This window comes from Anolis carolinensis, chromosome 3 (genome assembly GCF_035594765.1).
Source record: "Anolis carolinensis isolate JA03-04 chromosome 3, rAnoCar3.1.pri, whole genome shotgun sequence".
Taxonomy (NCBI): domain Eukaryota; kingdom Metazoa; phylum Chordata; class Lepidosauria; order Squamata; family Dactyloidae; genus Anolis; species Anolis carolinensis.
Window position 1 is genome coordinate 151,190,895 of NC_085843.1, and position 18,500 is coordinate 151,209,394.

Consider the following 18,500-nt stretch of genomic DNA (forward strand, 5'->3'; position numbering starts at 1 on the left):
CTCAGACTATTGAGGGGCTGAATTATAGTTTGAAAAAAATGAACAAATTCCTATGCACACTGCTTTTTGCTGATGAGATAATCAAGTTAATTAGGATTGTTGTTAGTATGTGCTTTAAGTTGTTTCAGACTTAGAGTGACCCTAAGTCTAAACTTTGGGGAAGGGCCGGATAAATGACCTTGGAGGGGTGCATTCTGTGGGCCTGGTCTACATGCTACCATATAATCCTGTTCAATGCAGTTAAATTGTATTCTGGAACTACATTATATGGCAGTATAAATGGGGTCTTAGAAGAAGGCAAAGACAATTCCCTATAAATCTTGGACAGGAAACCCAGGAAACCCTTAGGTCAGAAATGATTTTAAGGCACAAAGCAACAAGAGCAAGCATCCAACTATATAATTCCCATCTCATTCTCTCATAAGTATAGGTTTTTCCTCATTGTGCTTTTGTGGTGCCCAATCCATACCAGAAACACAAATTCACAATGATTCCTTAAAGTGAAAAATTGATTGGAGGGTCATTGTCTATATCCCCACCCCCCACCCCGCCATATTGACTAGAATTCCTCAAAGAACTACTTCTGGGAACATGCAGGGGCACTGACCTGGTCACTGCGTCATGAGAGAATAGGAGGTGAGCATCATTTATCTGGAATTCTAAATTCTGAAATAATCAAAAATTCAAGCATTTCCATATCAGTATCTGAGATAGTGATACTTTTGCTATCTAATAGTTTAATGTACATAAACTTTGTTTAATGCATATAGTTCTTAAAATTATTGTATAAAATTACTTTCAGCATATGTGTATAGGATGTAAAAAGGTAAAGGTTTTCCCTTGATGTTAAGTCCAGTCATGACCGACTCTGGGGGTTGGTGCTCATCTCTATTTCTGAGCCGAAGAGCCGGTGTTGTCCGTAGACACCTCCAAGGTCATGTGGCTGGCATGACTGCATGGAGCGCCGTTACCTTCCTGCCGAAGCGGTATCTATATATCTACTCACATTTGCATGTTTTCGAACTGCTAGGTTGGCAGGAGCTGGGGCTAACAGCGCGCACTCATTCCGCTCCCGGGATTTGAACCTGGGACCTTTCGGTCTGCAAGTTCAGCAGCTCAGCATTTTAACACACTGCACCACCACCAGGGGATATGTATATGTATGTGATACAAAAATAAAAATTGTGTTTAGACTCCAAGTTATCTCATTATGTATACAGGAAGTCCCTAAGTTACAAACATCTGACTTACAAATGACTCGTAGATAAGAATGAGAGTGGGGCAACAGGAAGTGAGATAAATCTACTCCTATGAAGGGAAATTCACTCCTGAGAGAGTGGGAAAGGGTTTCTCCCTTTCTTCTTCATTTATTTAGTCATTTTCGACTCTTCGTGACCTCATAGACCAGTCTACTCCAGAGCTCCCTGTCGGCCGTTGCCTCCCCCAGTTCCTTCAAGTTCAAGCCAGTCACTTCAGGGTTTCTCCCCCGAAGCTTTATCACCAATCCTTGCTTCCACAACAAACCAAATTTTTCAAAATCAAATTATCACAGGGACAGAAAGTGAGGTGAAATCTTCTGAGCAAAGGCACAGATAACAAAACAAATGTTACAGGGGTGTTAAACCTTCCCCATGCTATCTAAAGCTTTAAAATATATGTTTTTGGCTGGAGTTATTCTTAACAATGTACCTGTTCTGACCTACATACAAATTCAACTTAAAAAGAAACCTACAGAACCTAATATGTTTGCAACTTGGGAACTGTTTGTATATGTAAATACAGATATTCCAAAATCTGGAAAAACAATCCAAAGCACTTTTGGTCCCAAGGATTTTGGATAAGGAGTACTTAAACTGGATTGTTATTTTGTTTTTTTCTCAGTTCATTGAAACAGCTGTATGTGCTTCTGTATGACTTGTGGGCTAATTTGCAATATTTAGCTCAGTGTAGATCAGAACACAGTTACCCAGAAGTTTTGGAAATTTGGTTCCATTTTTCTGTCTTTCCCAATGGGTTCTAAGTTTATATTAGGACTATCCGATGACTTCATGAACACTGAAAGTAGTCTCAAGATAGTCTGGAGCTGGCCAATATAATGATTGCATCCCAAGATTTAGTTCATCCTCTGAACAGTGTAGAGTCATATCATTGCAGGTAATCCTGAGTTCTCACTACATCAAATGTATATTGGATTATTTATTTATTTATTTACAGTATTTATATTCCACCTTTCTCACTCCGAAGGGGACTCAGGGCGGATCACATTATATACATATAAGGCAAACATTCAATGCCCATATACACCTAGAACCGAGACAGAGACAGACGCAGAGGCAATTTAACCTTCTCCTGAGGGGATGTTCGATTCTGGTCACAGGGGGGAGAAGCTGCTTCATCATCCACTGTGATGGCACTTCCTCATTCCAACGTTGTAAATTAGTTAAATTTGCCTCCCCACTTTATAAGTGGTTCCTTATTTCCTACTTGATAGATGCAACTATCTTTCGGGTTGCTAGGTCAGCAACGAGGAGGGGCTATTTTTTATTTTTAATTTATGGGTGCTCACCCTGCCACGGGCTGGCCTTGAACTCATGACCTCATGGTCAGAGTTATTTATTGCAGCAGGCCGCTCACCAGCCTGCGCCACAGCCCAGCCCTGGGCTGTGGATTACAATGTTGCAAATCTGATCACATAATGAACAACAGTGCCTATGGGAGAAGCAGAAGAAACTTATAACTTTCAAAAAAGTTCAAGTCCTTGTGCAATAGTTTTACTTGTATAGCCCAAGTTAGAAAGCCAACCTAGTGCAAGCTCCTAGTGTCATGATATTTACTTCAGCTGTCATGATATTTATGCTAATGTTTGTCACCAGTGAGAATATGGCCTTAAGCATTTCCTATTCAGTGCAAAAGTTCACAGGCTTTTTTGGTCCAGCATAAAGGAAGTTAAAGTTTGCATAAATTTCAAGAAAAATAAAGCAATAACACCTAAAACCTGTTCAAAAGATGAAGAGTGTTAAATTACTGAATAATGCATGCACCTTCATTATCATTTTTACACTACTAGCAATAACCTCACAGGAAAGCAGAAAAGTCACTGTAGAAGAACCCTCAAACTAAGAGGCATATGTGTTTAAATAGAAAACAGTAATGGGGAGGCTTAGAAAGATTACATAATACAGTGGCAAGTGTAGCAATCAACTAAAACGGTAAAACAGAGAAATGAAATGGAAATTTCAACTGAGTTTAAGATAAATAATAAGCTGTATTACCAAGTACACAACAAACTAAAGGTCATTGAAGGAGACAGAGGGATTTCAAAGAGATAGCCAGGGTAATTTACTATCCGAAGAGGCAGACATTGCTAAAATGCAATCATATGAATTCTTTTCCTCTGTGTTCATACAGAAGATTGCGGGACAGATGTCAGCAACAGACATAAATTTCCCAGGAGAGCTAGCAAAAAATATCCAAGGCAGATAGATTCATGCTAGAACAGGTGATCAAAAAATTAGAACATCTGACGACTAGCAGAGCCTCGGAGCTGGGGGGGAAATATGTACGTCCCCTCAGGAATTGAACACAAAAAGGCAAGGAATGGCGGAGAAAACAAATTCCAGAGAGACCTGGAAGCCTTTGGGAATGAAGAGGGGCATCAACTTGAGCAGCATTTCCACAGTTGTGAGCTTTGGCATAATAGTGGTTTGACAAAACTTGGCAGGCATAACAAGCAAACTTCCCGAAAGCGAACCATGCAACAAAAGAAAACCCATCAGTTGGTTCCAGTTTCAGCAAATGTTTGCAAACTGAAGCTAGGTGTTGGTGGTATAATACAGCAAAACAAAAATGTGGGCTTCTTCCTACAGCTCAGGAGTCTGCCTTCCAAATTCATATGCTAATCGGAGGTGGGCAGACTTCTCTGGCTCTTTTTATGGAGCCAATTTCCCCAGTGACTGGGAGGGACCCTAGCACAGTGGCAGAACAAGTGCTTTGTTTCAAACCTTTGGATTTGCCGTTCAGCTTCTGTCTCGCGTCTGCTCCAGCACAGTGAGCAAGGACAAAGTGGGTGTTGCATTAACTCTGTTTCATGACTGGTGGCATGTCAGTGCCTTGGTTATTGCAGTTTTAATGATGTAGTCAAATGTAATGATGTGGAAGGAGAACGTGATTGTCTACCCAAAGAGGCAGGCATTGCTAAACTACCCGATGATGATTTAGTAAATAATAATCAGTTAGCTGTGTGATGTGTCTGCTCTTTAGCTCAGGTCTTTTTTTTAGTAAAAGGAACAGCTAGAAAGGTGAGGTGGATGATTTGCTAAGTTCCCTAGCTCAAGGTATCACATCCAAATGGAAATGAATGAAAAGAAATGTCACAGCCCATCTCTGAAGTTAGTAATAATTACTTCAAGTATAGACCCATGAGTAGGAAGGTGATAGAACTAGAGACAAGGAGGGCAAAGGTAGTGTTCCTATTCTCACGCATTTACTAGACATGCTTCTATAGCAACTGAAAGAATGCAAAGACTCAATGCTATCTCTAAATAATCATAGCCACTCTTTTAAAAAATAACTCTCCCTCCCTTTTCATAGAATTAAAGGTCCATAGTGGGAGCCTTCCATGCCCCCCAGTCAATTTGATGGCATTCTGGGTTAAACCAGTGGGTTTCTGGTTCACAATTCTTGACCTGGGGAATACAAAAACATCCTTGGCAAGTTGCATGTGCTCAACTGGCCATAATTTGTCCACTGTATTTCAAAGCCCTGAATCTATTACTGATCAAAGAAAATGGAAGAGTGTTTAAGTCTAGCGAATTAGGTCAAGTTCTCACCAAAATGGAAGATTTTTGAAATCTCTTTGTCACCCAGGATTTGGTTTCTTCAATGGAGAGGGATTTTTTAAGCTCACTTACCTGAGGTTGGATCTACACTATCATATCATCTAGTTTCTGAATCCAAAATGACTGCTTTGAACTGGATAATATGAGTCTCAACTGCCATATAATCCAGTTCAAAGCAGATAATCTGGATTCAGAAACTGGATTATATGACTGTAGATGGGGCCTGAGCATCATACCTTGAAAAATGAGGAATTGATCTTGAATGGATGACACATTATGTGACCAGAATGCCAGATATATACCAACAATTGATATCTTTCATCAAATTAAGAAACTTAAAAACAAGATCAGTGCAACAAATCCTTTCTTTTTAAGCATTCTCAAATCTATTAAATTTCTTGCCACTGTGTAGCTGCATCTATCCAGGTTTCTTTTATCTTGCAGCCATCCCATCTGTCATGTCCTTGAGAGTTCAGCCCAGGGTTGTAATCTAGAGCTGTACAAGTAAAAATAATCTTACTAAATACTTTAGGAAGGAGGCACTTTTACAAGTCTTTTCTGTTCAGTTTGGGTTTTTCTCCAGTATTAGTTTTCCTGGCTTCTTCTGCAGACTTGGGGAGATGAGCAAAATAATATTAAAATTATTTGTTCATCTTGTCTCCTTCTGTCACAAAAACACATCTACACTGACCACTTGAGTCAATTTCAAATGAGTATTAAAGAAATGGTGCAGACGATTACATAGGAAATCCTGGAACCAGTTTGAGGTTCAGATGATGATTACACAAATCACAGAGAAATGATACTTATTAAGGTCTTTTTTTACACCCTTTTGTGGGTGTTCATTGTCTCGCCACAATAGATTTGAACTTCATTGAATGGTCATTACAGATGAGGCCTAATTCAAATTTAAGAAGGGACATCTCTCACAATGAACTACATCAGGGTTAATACCGTGTTTCCCCAAAAATAAGACAGTGTCTTATATTAATTTTTGCTCCCAAAGATGCTCTAGGTCTTATTTTCAGGGGATGTCTTATTTTTCCATGAAGAAGAATTCACAATAATTGTTGAACCAAAAAAATGAACATTTATTATATACTGTACATTAGTTGTCATCACAAACCAGCATAACCAGACAAACTGTGAATCCTATCAAGAATTTCTTGTTACTACCATTAATTCCATGTTCAACACTCTACGGTACGTACATTTACCGATCCTGCATGCTCTGGTGTTCTGTTCAGCGAGCATGCTTCCAAACAAAATTTTTGCTAGGTCTTACTTTCGGGGGAGGCCTTATATTTAGCATTTCAGCAAAACCTCTACTAGGTCTTATTTTCTGGGGATGTCTTATTTTAGGGGAAACAGGGTAGCAGAATGGGTTTAGAACTGTAACAGGGATGGGGCGCACCTTCATTTAATGAAATAATCTGCTTCAACTCTGCCCCAATTATAGCATATCAGGGACCACAGAGCATTTGACATTCAGATGGCTGCCTGGGATGGGAATGCATTGGGACTGCTGATATCGGCTCACCAGCCAAAAGCAGCTTCCTGGCATATCCGTTAGCAAAATCACATCTGAGGAGGCCACAATAAGACATCAGAAGTGATGTTGCCAGTTACACTCTTCTGGGAGTTCCAGCCAGAGAAACAACATTGGGGCAGGACACTGGTTCATGTCTATCCACACCTCAAAAACACTGGAAGTTCTGTAGTAAATTGTAAGTTCCCTTATGCCATCTTAACACTGGAAGCAGTGCTTATCCAGTGAGACCACGTGGACTCCTCATAGCAATCCCATGATTAGTCTACTTAATTTAGCTCGTGTACACTTGCAGACCGAAAAGCGTGAGTGGCCACTGTTAGCTCCAGCTTCTGCCAACCTAACAGTTCGAAAACATGAAAATGTGAGTAGATCAATAGGTACCGCTCCGGCAGGAAGGTAACGGAGCTCTGTGCAGTCATGCCGACCACATGACCTTGGAGTTGTCTACAGACAATGCTGGCTCTTTGGCTTAGAAATGGAGATGAGCACCAACCCACAGAGTCAGACATGACTGGACTTAACGTCAGGGGAAACCTTTACCTTTACCTTTACACTTGGGGGCTTTCTACACTGACCACAAGGTGGCACTATTCAGTTCTCTATTGCCAGATCAAATCCACTTGTAAGCCCTTTTGGGACTCCTTAAACTGTCTTGGAGGCTGCACGGGGTTCCCAGTACCCTGCTATTCTGAACATGTGTTCAAAGTAGCTGAGCATCTGCCTGAAATGTCCCCCACCCTCCCATGTCATGGCTGCCTCCATGGCATCCCACTTACTTGATCATTAAGACATTGCACAGTTCAATAGGGTGGCTGGAAGAGGGAGGGGGAAGCCTCTAATCCTATCTGGTCTCCTGGCCACAGTCTGTCAAACTACCCAGGAACAAGTAGATGGTTGCATCATGACTGAGATAGCCACAACATTAGAGAAGGGGTGGGAAATTATCCCACATTCATGGATCCTATAGGATAGCTTTCAAGATAGCTGTTGGTGGTTCCACAAAGAAACTGGTCCAGGTGCATGGATTGTCCCTAACTTGGGGACTACCTGAGTCAGGTTGTCAGGATGTGGATTTTCCATTGATTCAGCTTAATCTGGGGGAAGTCACTGTGTGGCTGATCAGGAGTCATACCAGTCTAAGTGATCAGTGTAGATGTGCCCTTGGTCTTAAATCCAATGATTTAAGGATGAAGCATGAGGATCTCGGATGAATGGAATTAATTATATATATATACATTTTTAATGTTTTTATAATGTGTTTTAACAATGTTATTAATGGATCTATTTATATTGTTTTGTTTTTATGATTGCATTTTGGGCATTAAATTTTGCCAATTTTTGTAAGCCGCCCTGAGTCCCCTCGGGTGAGAAGGGCGGGGTATAAATGTTGTAAATAATAATAAATAATAAATAATAAATGATGAGTCCTTGCAATGTTGTGCATTGCAATCAGTAATCCTATTCCCAGTTAAATAAGTAATCCAAATATATTACAAACATGCGAAAGATTATGCTATGCCTGTGGCCTTGCCAATGGAAGTCCCAGTTTAAACAAATAATGATGTTTATGTTAGCTATGACAAGGAAGCGATCAAGGAAGCTGTACTTGAAATTTTAAAATTACAAAACAATAGCAATACGTCATATATTACATTGACATAGCCTTGAACTTCCTATGTTTTTATTTTTAATTAATATTTTTACAATGCACACACACAAATAAAAGAAGATGAAGATTATTTCTTCTCTCCCTTTCAGAGGCTATCATTGATACATAAAAAATGCCCATTAGAGTTATCGTGTACTTCCACTGATTGCATAATTCTATATATTTATCAAAAGCTGTCTTTATGCTTCCAGTTTGAAATGCCAAATGTGATAAATACATTTCAGTCTTTTAAAAGATAATCAAAGACTTCTCCTTAATCAACGTTTTGGCAATTTCATAACACCTTCACTAGCCAATCATCATTAGTTGGTACTATCAAATCTTTGAGCAAACACAGCCACACCGCTATAATCTTATATCATCTTCTCTCACCTTATGCATTTGTGTCCAATAGTTCTGAATTTTATCACATGACCACCACATATAATCAAAAGTCCCAATTTTTGTTTTGTTTCAATGGTAGCTTCTATTTGTAGTATTCTTACAGCCTCGTCAGATGGGCAAAATTGCCCATCGTATGACACTTCTACTTCACTTGCGGCACAGAGTTTGCTAGCTCCCATCCCACAATGTTGATCTACTTTTGGCGAGGCTTCATGGTGGCAAAATGGACCGCTTTCCATGTTGCATAGGAAACTACGGGGTGAAGCCAGGTGGTGTCCACCATGCTGTCCTCCTTCTTTTGGAATGAAGTGAGAGGGAAGGTGGACAATGCGGGGCTACGGGTTCCCCATGCCCCACGCTGAGCCCTGTCGGATTCAATCCAATCCCAGCCATAATGTGATGAGGTCCTTAGACATCTTAGAAAATCTTTCTGTCTTGATATGTTTGTAATCTATAGCAGGACAAGTAAAATGAGAAGTTGTTCTATATGTAGCAAGGCAAACTTTTAAGAGTACTACAACAGTACAGGATTGATTGAATAGCCTCACCTTTATGTGTACAAGTTTTAAACAAGTCCTACATCATTTACCATGCTAATAGTGTTTATGAAAGGCTTTTTCTCACAGAGGTAAAATATGAACCTCTGAGCTATATCATTTTAGATCACTAGCACTAGCTCTTGTGATAGATATAAACAAATTCACTGCAAACAAATCTAGCAGGTCAGACTGGGCAACGTATTTTCCAACCTTTCCCAGTTTGGCAGGAACTTGTCCTGATTTGTTTTTTATTGTCCAACTTTTTCAAATGTCCCAATGTCTCTTTCTTCTTTGTACTTCCCCCCATAGTCCTCAACTTAATTTCATTGCTGCAATTGAGATCAAAGAGAGTTAAATCAAAAGCAAAAGTAGTTAAATCAGCAGATGGGAAGAGAAGAAAGGCCAGAACCCTGCTTTTCCCAGGAGGTCTAGGCTTGTGTGTTCTTATGAATAACTTTCACCATGTTGACTACACTCTGGTGTTGCATGGCCACACATGTCCCAGTTTTCACCTGTGAAATCTTGGAATGTGTGGAATAATTCAGCCCAGCTTTCTTCCTAAAATTGTATATGCAGGTGAACTATTTCCTATCTACACTTTTCTTCCTTACACTGGTTTGGGGAAACAATACAGCTTTTTCATCTCTCCAAGGAACAACTCTGATGGAATGTGTCACAAGAGGTGAGACAACTACAGGTTGCGTATGCATTTTTTATGCCTGTACACACTCGAGTGTACAGATGTGATGTCTCCTGATGTGCCCCTTTGCTTAAACCAAGTAAACAAAGCAGAGAGAGAAGAGAGAGAGAGAGAGAGAGAGAGAGAGAGAGAAAGCTTCTGCATTAGATATTCTCTGTCTTTTGATATTCTCTGCCTTTGCTCATGCAATCTGTCTTTTCATAGTTTAAAGGTAGAAGGAGGGAGATAATGGACCTTTAAATCCCCCTCTCTGTATTTTTAAAGTCTTTGTTCTGTTTTGTTTTAAAGACATATGTTCTGGTAGAAGAGAAGTGATCAAGAGATACCCCCATATCTACATGGCATTTGCTTTTTCAAAACACCAGTGAATGAGGCATGTCTGTACTGTATATGCCAAAAGGCAGGGAGACAGAGGGAGATGTGAGAAAGAAGAACCCTTGATAACCCCATGGGGCTTCACTATGAAACTGCAGGGATTCAGAAGCACAAGCAAATCCTGAACCCCCAGGTGGATATTAGACAGAAAGATTATGCTAAGGCATACTTTCAGACAATATTGAAAGTCCCATCTCCTACAGGATGGACAGGTGAGGCAGTCTTTGAAACTAATAGGCAAGTAGCCCCCAATGAGACAGTTTCCAGAAGACCACTGGTAGAAGAGCAATCCCCCTTCTGCCTACAGTTACCTGTTCACTCTAAAATCTTTAAAAAAAAAAAACCACTCCAGGGGACTGAGAATTTTTATGACTGACTCAGATATCTTAGTGCTACTACAAACATCCCATTCAATATGAAATATTCTTTTAAAATAGCATCTTTCTTTTAAAAAGAACTTCTGTTGGACAAGAACTCCTATGGATTTGGTGAGATGATTTTTACTCTCTTGAGTACAGCTCCCTCAGATTGCCATTGAGTGATCAATGCAAAGAATGGCTGTCACTACACTGTCCTCCTTCTTTTGGGACGTTGACTCAACAAAGAACTCATGTACATTATTCTATGTTACATGATGTGCGATAGGACAAAGCCAACTCCACCATTTAATGGAATTAAGTTGTCTGTTTTGGACAGTAGTGTAGCAATTGGACCTTTCTGAAAGGATGAGAGTAATGATGTAGTGGAGTCAAAGTTTGTAGAGCTGAACCCCAAGAGTTTTATCATAACTCTTGAACTTTCCTGTTCTTTTGGTCGTTATTTGCAACCTTATATCAACTGGAGGAGAAATGACATTTCCCAGAAATAATATATTGTTATGAGCTTATACTATTGTAAACCAAAATATCTTATGGGATAAAAATGTGTTCCTGGATGAGAGAAAACTACTCAAAATTATTTGGGACCAATGTACCTACAGTAGAGTCTCACTTATCCAACATTCGCTTATCCAACGTTCTGGATTATCCAACGCAGTCGGCCTTTTAGTAGTCAATGTTTTTGTAGTCAATCTTTTCAATACATTGGTTCTGAATTCATAAGTACTGCAATTACTCCATAACATTGCTGTGTATTGAACTGCTTTTTCTGTCAAATTTGTTGTAAAACATGATGTTTTGGTGCTTAATTTGTAAAATCATGATGTAATTTGATGTTTAATAGGCTTTGCCTTAATCCCTCCTTATTATCCAACATATTTGCTTACCCAACGTTCTGCCAGCCCGTTTATGTTGAATAAGTGAAACTCTACTGTACTTACATTTTGGGACTATCAGGAGTGGCAGTGGCAGCATTATGGAATAAAACTGTTGGAGAAAATTGCTTGCTTTTTTCTTCTTCTCTTATCCCCCCTTTTAAAATGGATTTGACAAGTCTCTTTAATCTAATTACTTAATCACCAATTTCCAGATTTTAGCATAAAAGTCCCTCAACCAGCATGGCCAGGATTCAGTGAACTGCAGTCCAAAAGAAAAACATTTCTAGTTTCTATGTGCTCCTAGTAGATACTCAATTCATCTTTGGTAGCATTAAAGTCCATTGATAAGGTCCCATGTCCTTATTTCACTTTGATTATATTGAGAAGACCACACAACAAATATACTGCATGAGCTATTAAGGCATTAAAACATTGAACTTTAAAAAAAAAAAGATGTTAACCATGTTATTACCAAGGCTTTAATAGGTTAGGTTGGCTTTCTTTTTTGCTTCCAGTGACCAGATTTTGTTGTGAGCCACCAGAGTATGTAATTATATTTTTAATGTACAAAACAAGATTATTACCCATCAGAATGGTTCAGACAGAGTTGTCTATAAATTAATTTTGACATTTAGAACAGACATCTCATTTTTTTTAAAAAAACTCTTTGCATAGCACAGATATTACAACCCTCACATTTACTATCACTGTGATCTCTCCGTGTAACACTGGCCAGTCTGTTGTAATGTAATTGTTCTTGACATGAGTTCTATTCACATGCATAAACTGTATTTACTTTGTACAGAGTTTGAAGTCACATATTCAAAGCTTGAATAGTATTTGTATGCAATGGGACTATATTCTGTCTACTAAGTGTGTGGAAGGAGCAGTAGCACTGTTCTCCCCTTAAGTTGCATACACACAGGCAACTCTGTGAAGAGTCAATTTTGTTCAGTATGAACAAAACTGGAAACTTCTGGAAACCTATCTAATTTGTCTTTCTAAAGTTTTGTGTAAAGTTAAAACATGGTTTTATTTAGAAAAGAGAGCATGTGTAAAATCCAGTATTAGGAAAAATGTTTACAAAATTGTTATGCACTGGTGTGGAGATGCATATGGAGGTGTAGACAATTCATACAAGTGTGTATATTAAGGAGATATACTAGATTGGAAGAAAAGACTGACAAAATGCACATATTTCTTATAGATAATTTTAAAGACAACATTCTGAAGTTGCAATGAAAATATGATGGAAAAATTTACTATTAGATACCTGAGGAGCTGAGTAAAAGCAAAACAGAAACATCATACTTTCCTTCATTCACATCTGTGCCTCTGCATCTACAGATAAGAGAGATTAATGATTTCATCACACTCATCAAATTCAGTGTCCTAGGACACTTCCAGCCTGTTTTTGGGCATGGAGCCCCACACTGGCCATCTCACAACATTGTGTGACTTCTAGTGTAGTCCCCCACCCCCAACCAGGGTAAAGGTGTCAGGATTTGTATGTTACACAGCATTTCTTTAAATGATAACAGGATCAGTGTCTCAGGTCTAAACACAGGTGTCATTGTAATTGGGGTGTGATGGCCAGTGCTGAGACTTGTCTATAGATTGTAGTAACCCTGTGCTAGTTGGATGAGGGTAGGAGTTTGATGGACGAAGAGAGAGTTTGTTGTACATAGTGTATTACTATTTGTACTGTTTGTACTATTGCTGCAACTGAGGAAAAAGAAGCCTTCCAGTTGGAAAGAACAGCTTTGTGTCTGTGTTGTTCTTGTTCCTGAGGAGACTACTTCACAGCAAGAAGGTATTTGGCTCCCTAACAGGAGTGAAGAATCCCTTCCGCTGTACTTCAGAGAATTTCATACTATTTTCAACCCCAGACAGAAGCATCCTTAGACACTTCCCTCACAACACGGGAGGCTTCTATCACAACAAAAGATCCAACCCGGATCCTCTCCAGAAGGGCAACGCATCCCATGTGTGATGGGGAAAGCATAGCTGAGAGGGAACTGTGCGTGGAGTGCTTTGCCTGGCCTTTGTGATAAGGTTGTAAGAATGAATGTGTGCAAGGACACCATAGTGTCAAGAACCAGTAACACCTGGACTAGAAATAGCTTTTCATAAATACAGGTAGTTACAAAACGGAGAGTCTTTACTCTTGTGTACTTTAGCCACCCAATTAAACCTCCTTAGTTTGGGCCGCTCACTGTACTTGTACTTGAAGAGGCAGAATGCTGAAAAAGAAGGAGGAGTCTAATTGAAGTAGGTTTATATATGCAGCTGAAAGCACTGGTTAACAGTAATGTTATACATTAACTCAGTTCACAGGCCCATTAATGATGTTTTGAATAGTGAGATCATCTTTGGTCCTGGCACTCACTGCTGGCACTTTTCCTGGATTCTGTTACTGTAATAGTTTGAAAGCTTAAAGAAGGGAGAGTCAAAATCAGGCTGAAAATATTTACTATTCTTGTTGAAAGGCTAATTTTTGCCTTTTCTGGAGCTTCAAAATGTATGGCAAGCAAAATAATCACCATTCTCATCAGGAGGAGAAATAATTGCTATTACTACCACTAATACAACTCCTCCTCCTCATTCTCCTGATACAATTTGATTTCTATTGTATCTCCAGTACCAATTTTTAGGATGCATCTCCAGTGTAGAATTAATGCTGTTTGACCATGTTTTGCTATGTCCTAGTTCTATGAAATAGTAGTAGTTTCCTAATAGCTTTAGCCTTTGCCAAAGAAAGCTTGTGCCTGACCAAAGTACAAATCCTGGGATTTCCTATAATTGAGACATGGCAGTGGTGTCAAACTGCATTAATAGTGCACTGGATATGCACCCATAAACAGCAAAAATCTGCATGCACTTTACTTAAGTATCATCCAACCTAAAAATGCCTGTAATATTACTGTTTTTATTACCAAATATTAATTTACGTCTCCGTTTCATAGAAATATAGCCAATGAAATTCTGATTTATTAAAATAATATTATTTTGTAGGGTCTGACAGTTTTTTCATGAAATCATGTTTCAAACAACATGGGCCAAATATGAAAATGATGGACAGGAGTAGAGTAAAGCAATTTTCATAGTTGGGCAGGAGACAAAAATTGGGTAGCAAAAGACTCTGGGCATCAGACAGTAAAAAACAAACAACAACAAAACCCAGGGTTCTATGGAAAAAAAGTATTCATAGATAATTACAAAAGTAACTCTCAATTAATTTATTTTAATTAGAAAGTATGTTGTGAAGCTTTTTAAAAATAAAAACAGCCAATCAGTTTAAAATACAGAGGCTGTCATCCTGCTCATTATTTAAGGAATTATAAACTCAAAGTACAATCCTGTAACTTTTGGAATTCATGTTTATGGTTAGTAATACTTGAATGTTAACCCTATTTTTTAGCCAGGCAGCAACAATAGTAGGGTTTCTAAGGAACTACAAATTGGAGCACTGAAAAATATCTGCATTTCTCTCCCTGCCATGGCTCTTTCTAGAATCTGAGGACCTAAAGATGGTAGTGCATACACTGGTAGCCTCAACGTTGGACTTCTGCAATGTGCTGTACGTTGGGCTACCTGTGTACCAAGTTTGGAAACTCCAATTACTTCAAAACATGGCAGCCAGATTGATTACAGGAGCATCTAGAAGTGAGCATATTACAGCCATGTTAAAGTCATTCCACTGGTTGCCAATTAGTTTCCAAGCAAAGCAAAAACTGTGTTTTGACCTTTAAAGCCCTAAATGGTTTGAGTCCAGGTTACTGTACAATTTGCCCCTTAGGACACTGAGATTCTCTGTGGGATAGCTACTCCTACCAGCCAGAACCCAACTGGCCAGAGGACCTTTTCATTGTCTGCCCCACGACTGTGGAACAACCTGCCAGAAGAGATCTGATGGCTAATTGAGCTGTCCAGATTTAAGACCCAATTGAAGACACATCTCTTCCAACAGGCCTGTCCAGTCAACCTTCAATCATGAGTTTTGAATTACATAATATTGCTGTTATATGTTAATTTTATATATGTTTATGCTTACATTTACAGTCAAGTTTACATTTACGCTTACACTTATTTACATCCCTCGTTTTCTCTCCACAAGGAGACTCAAAGAGGCTTACATTAAAAGCATTTCAGTACAATTTAAAATCTACAAATATATAAACATTAACACAGAATTAACTATTAAAGGTATTTAAAAATGAAGTTAAAATCAATAAAGACCTATTCAAACTGAAAACCACAGCAACCCCTGACTTAAGCTTTAAAAATGTCTTCTTTAAAAGCCCATCTGAATAAAAAGGTTTCAGTCTACCAGTGTAAGGACAGTAGGGATGGGCCATTCTGGCTTCCCTGGGCATGGAGCTTCAGAGTTGAGGGGCAGCCAATGAGAAGGAAAGCCCTCTGTCTCGTTCCCACCAACCTAGCTTGAGATGGAGGTGGGACCAAGAGAAGGGACTCTCCTGAAGATCTCAGGGCCCAGACAAATTCGTACAAAGAGGTCAGTCAAATAACCTGTATCTGAGCCATATAGGGCTTTGTAGAGCATAACTAGCACTTTGAATTGTGCCCAGAAACAAACTGGAAGTCAGTGGGGCTCCTGTAACAGGGTGATTGTCCTCTCCCTATAGCCAGCCCCAGTTTGGAACTTGGCTGCAGTTCTTTGAACCAGATGAAGTTTCCGAGCACTCTTCAAAGGCAGCCCCGTGTGGAGCGTGTTACAATAATCCATACGGGATGTAACTAAGCAGAGGCGAATTAAGCCTCCAACAATGAGGCGAATTAAGTGGTCGCTTTGGGCGCAAAACATACAGGAGTGCAGTCGATATTGCTTTTTCTGTTGATTTGTGGTAAAACATGATGTTTTGGTGCTTAATTTGTAAAATCTTAATGTAATTTGATGTTTAATAGGCTTTTCCTTAATCCCTCCTTATTATCCAACATTTTCGCTTATCCAACGCTTTTATTTTTCAGTGATTAGTTTGGGGAGGGGGGGGGCAAAATTCTGTTCACCTACACTTGAAAAATACCTAGGGCTGGCTCTGTAACTAAGTCATGGACCACTGTGGCCAGATCTGGCTTCTCAATGAACAGGTTTAGTTGACACAAAATTTTTAATTGTGAAATGGCCCTCCCAGCCACTGCAGATACCTGGGCCTCCAGGTTCAACGTTGAATCCAGAAGGACTCCCGAAACTGCAGACCTGTGTCTTCAGGGGGTGTGACACCTCATCCACCACTGGCTAGATCCCTATTTCCTGATCTGCCTTCTGACTGACAAGGAACACCTCTGTCTTATCTGGATTGTTTCAATTTGTTTGCCCTCATCTAGTCCATTACTGATGACAGACACTGGTTAGGATAACTTCCTTGGTTTTAGGTGGAAAGAAAAAGTAAAGTTGGATGACATCTAAGCACCATACTCCAAAATTCCAAATGACCTCTCCCGGCAGTTTCATGTATATGTTGAACAGCATGAACAGCATGGGGGAATTAAAGGGAATCCTGAGAACAGTGAGATTTGAACAGGAGTCCCCCAACACCACTTTCTGGATACGGCTCTCCAGGAAGGAACAGAGCCACTGTAAAACAGTGTCTACCAGTCCCTTCCCAGTGAGACAGCCCAGAAGAATACCATTGTTAATGGTATCAAAAGCCACTGAGAGGTCCAGGAGAATCAACATAAACACACATTCTCTGAATAGATCATCCACCAAGGCAACCAAAACTGTCTCTGTTCATTGCAAGGCCTGAAACCAGATTGAAATGGATCTAGATAATCAATTTCATCCAGAAATCCCTGCAGTAGGGAGGCCACCACATGCTCCAAAACCTTACTCAAAAAAGGGAGATTTGATCCTGGCTGATATTTATCTGTTATGGAGGGGTTTGGGGTTATTAATATCAGTATTATTATCATTATTGGGCATATTGTGGCATTTTTTAAAGATTATTAGGCATAAGCAGATAAGGCACAACACTTATGGTGAGAACAGCTTCTCTCAATATGTAACCAGGTTATGTTGTTGTCAGTGGTGCACAAATGTGAATGTATATTCTCAGGGCTTAGCAGGTAATCAAAATAAAGCAATATGTAAAAACTATTTCAAGCTGAAGGTATTAATAAACTTAGTCAAGTAACACTGAAGGGATCCTAATATTAGTATAGAGGAATGCTCACACAGCTGGGGGGGGGGAGCTCCAAAAATCAATGTCCAGTCTTGATGTACTTCAGACATCTAAGTGCTTCAATGCTTTAGAGGTGGTGCATTTGAAATAGTCACAAAGACAGCTCCTTGGCACTTGTGAGAAAAAGCTTCATTTTCAGCACTTCCTTCTCATAACCTAAAAGCTTTTTTTTGTTTGCTAAGTCAGGTTTAAACACTTGCAGGAAACACTCATTGGAGTCTGCAGACCAAAAGGGCTAGTCTGCCATCACTTCCTATATTTTTAGCAAAGTAAGTCGATTAGGATAAAACAGACCATCCATAAAAATCACAGACAGAACTGCTGCTCCTACTGTCTGCAAACTCCTTCCTCCTTTCTTGTTCTGTTATTTCCTCTATTTTTCTTTCAGGTTAAAAAAAAAAAAAAAAAGCTTCCCAGATAAAACTGTCATATCTGATGCTAACCACATCAAAACAAGCCATCACCAGGTTTTTGTGCACAATTTTTTTTTCATGTCAGGAGCGACTTGAGAAACTGCAAGTCGCTTCTGGTGTGAGAGAATTGGCTGTCTGCAAGGACGTTGCCCAGGGGTTGCCCAGATGTTTTGATCTTTTACCATCCTTGTGGGAGGCTTCTCCCATGACCCCACATGGGGAGCTAGAGCTGACAGAGGGAACTCATTCATGCTCTCCATGGATTCAAACTGGCAATCTTCAGGTCAGCAGTCCTACCTGCACAAGGGTTTAACCCATTGTGCCACCAGGGCCTCCGGTTTAACCCATTGCGCCACCATTTGGACACAATGACATTCGATAAATACAGTACCTCATAAAACTTTTTGTTGTCTTCATTGTTATTATTCATTGGTTTACTCTGCTTGTTTGAGGAAAAGTGTAAATATTAGGTCTGTGTGATCAATGAAAAAAATGTTCCAATACTCATTACAAAATTGGAGGGGGGCAATCATTTTTAGGGTGTTTCCAAAATTATGGACCTAAATAATTTT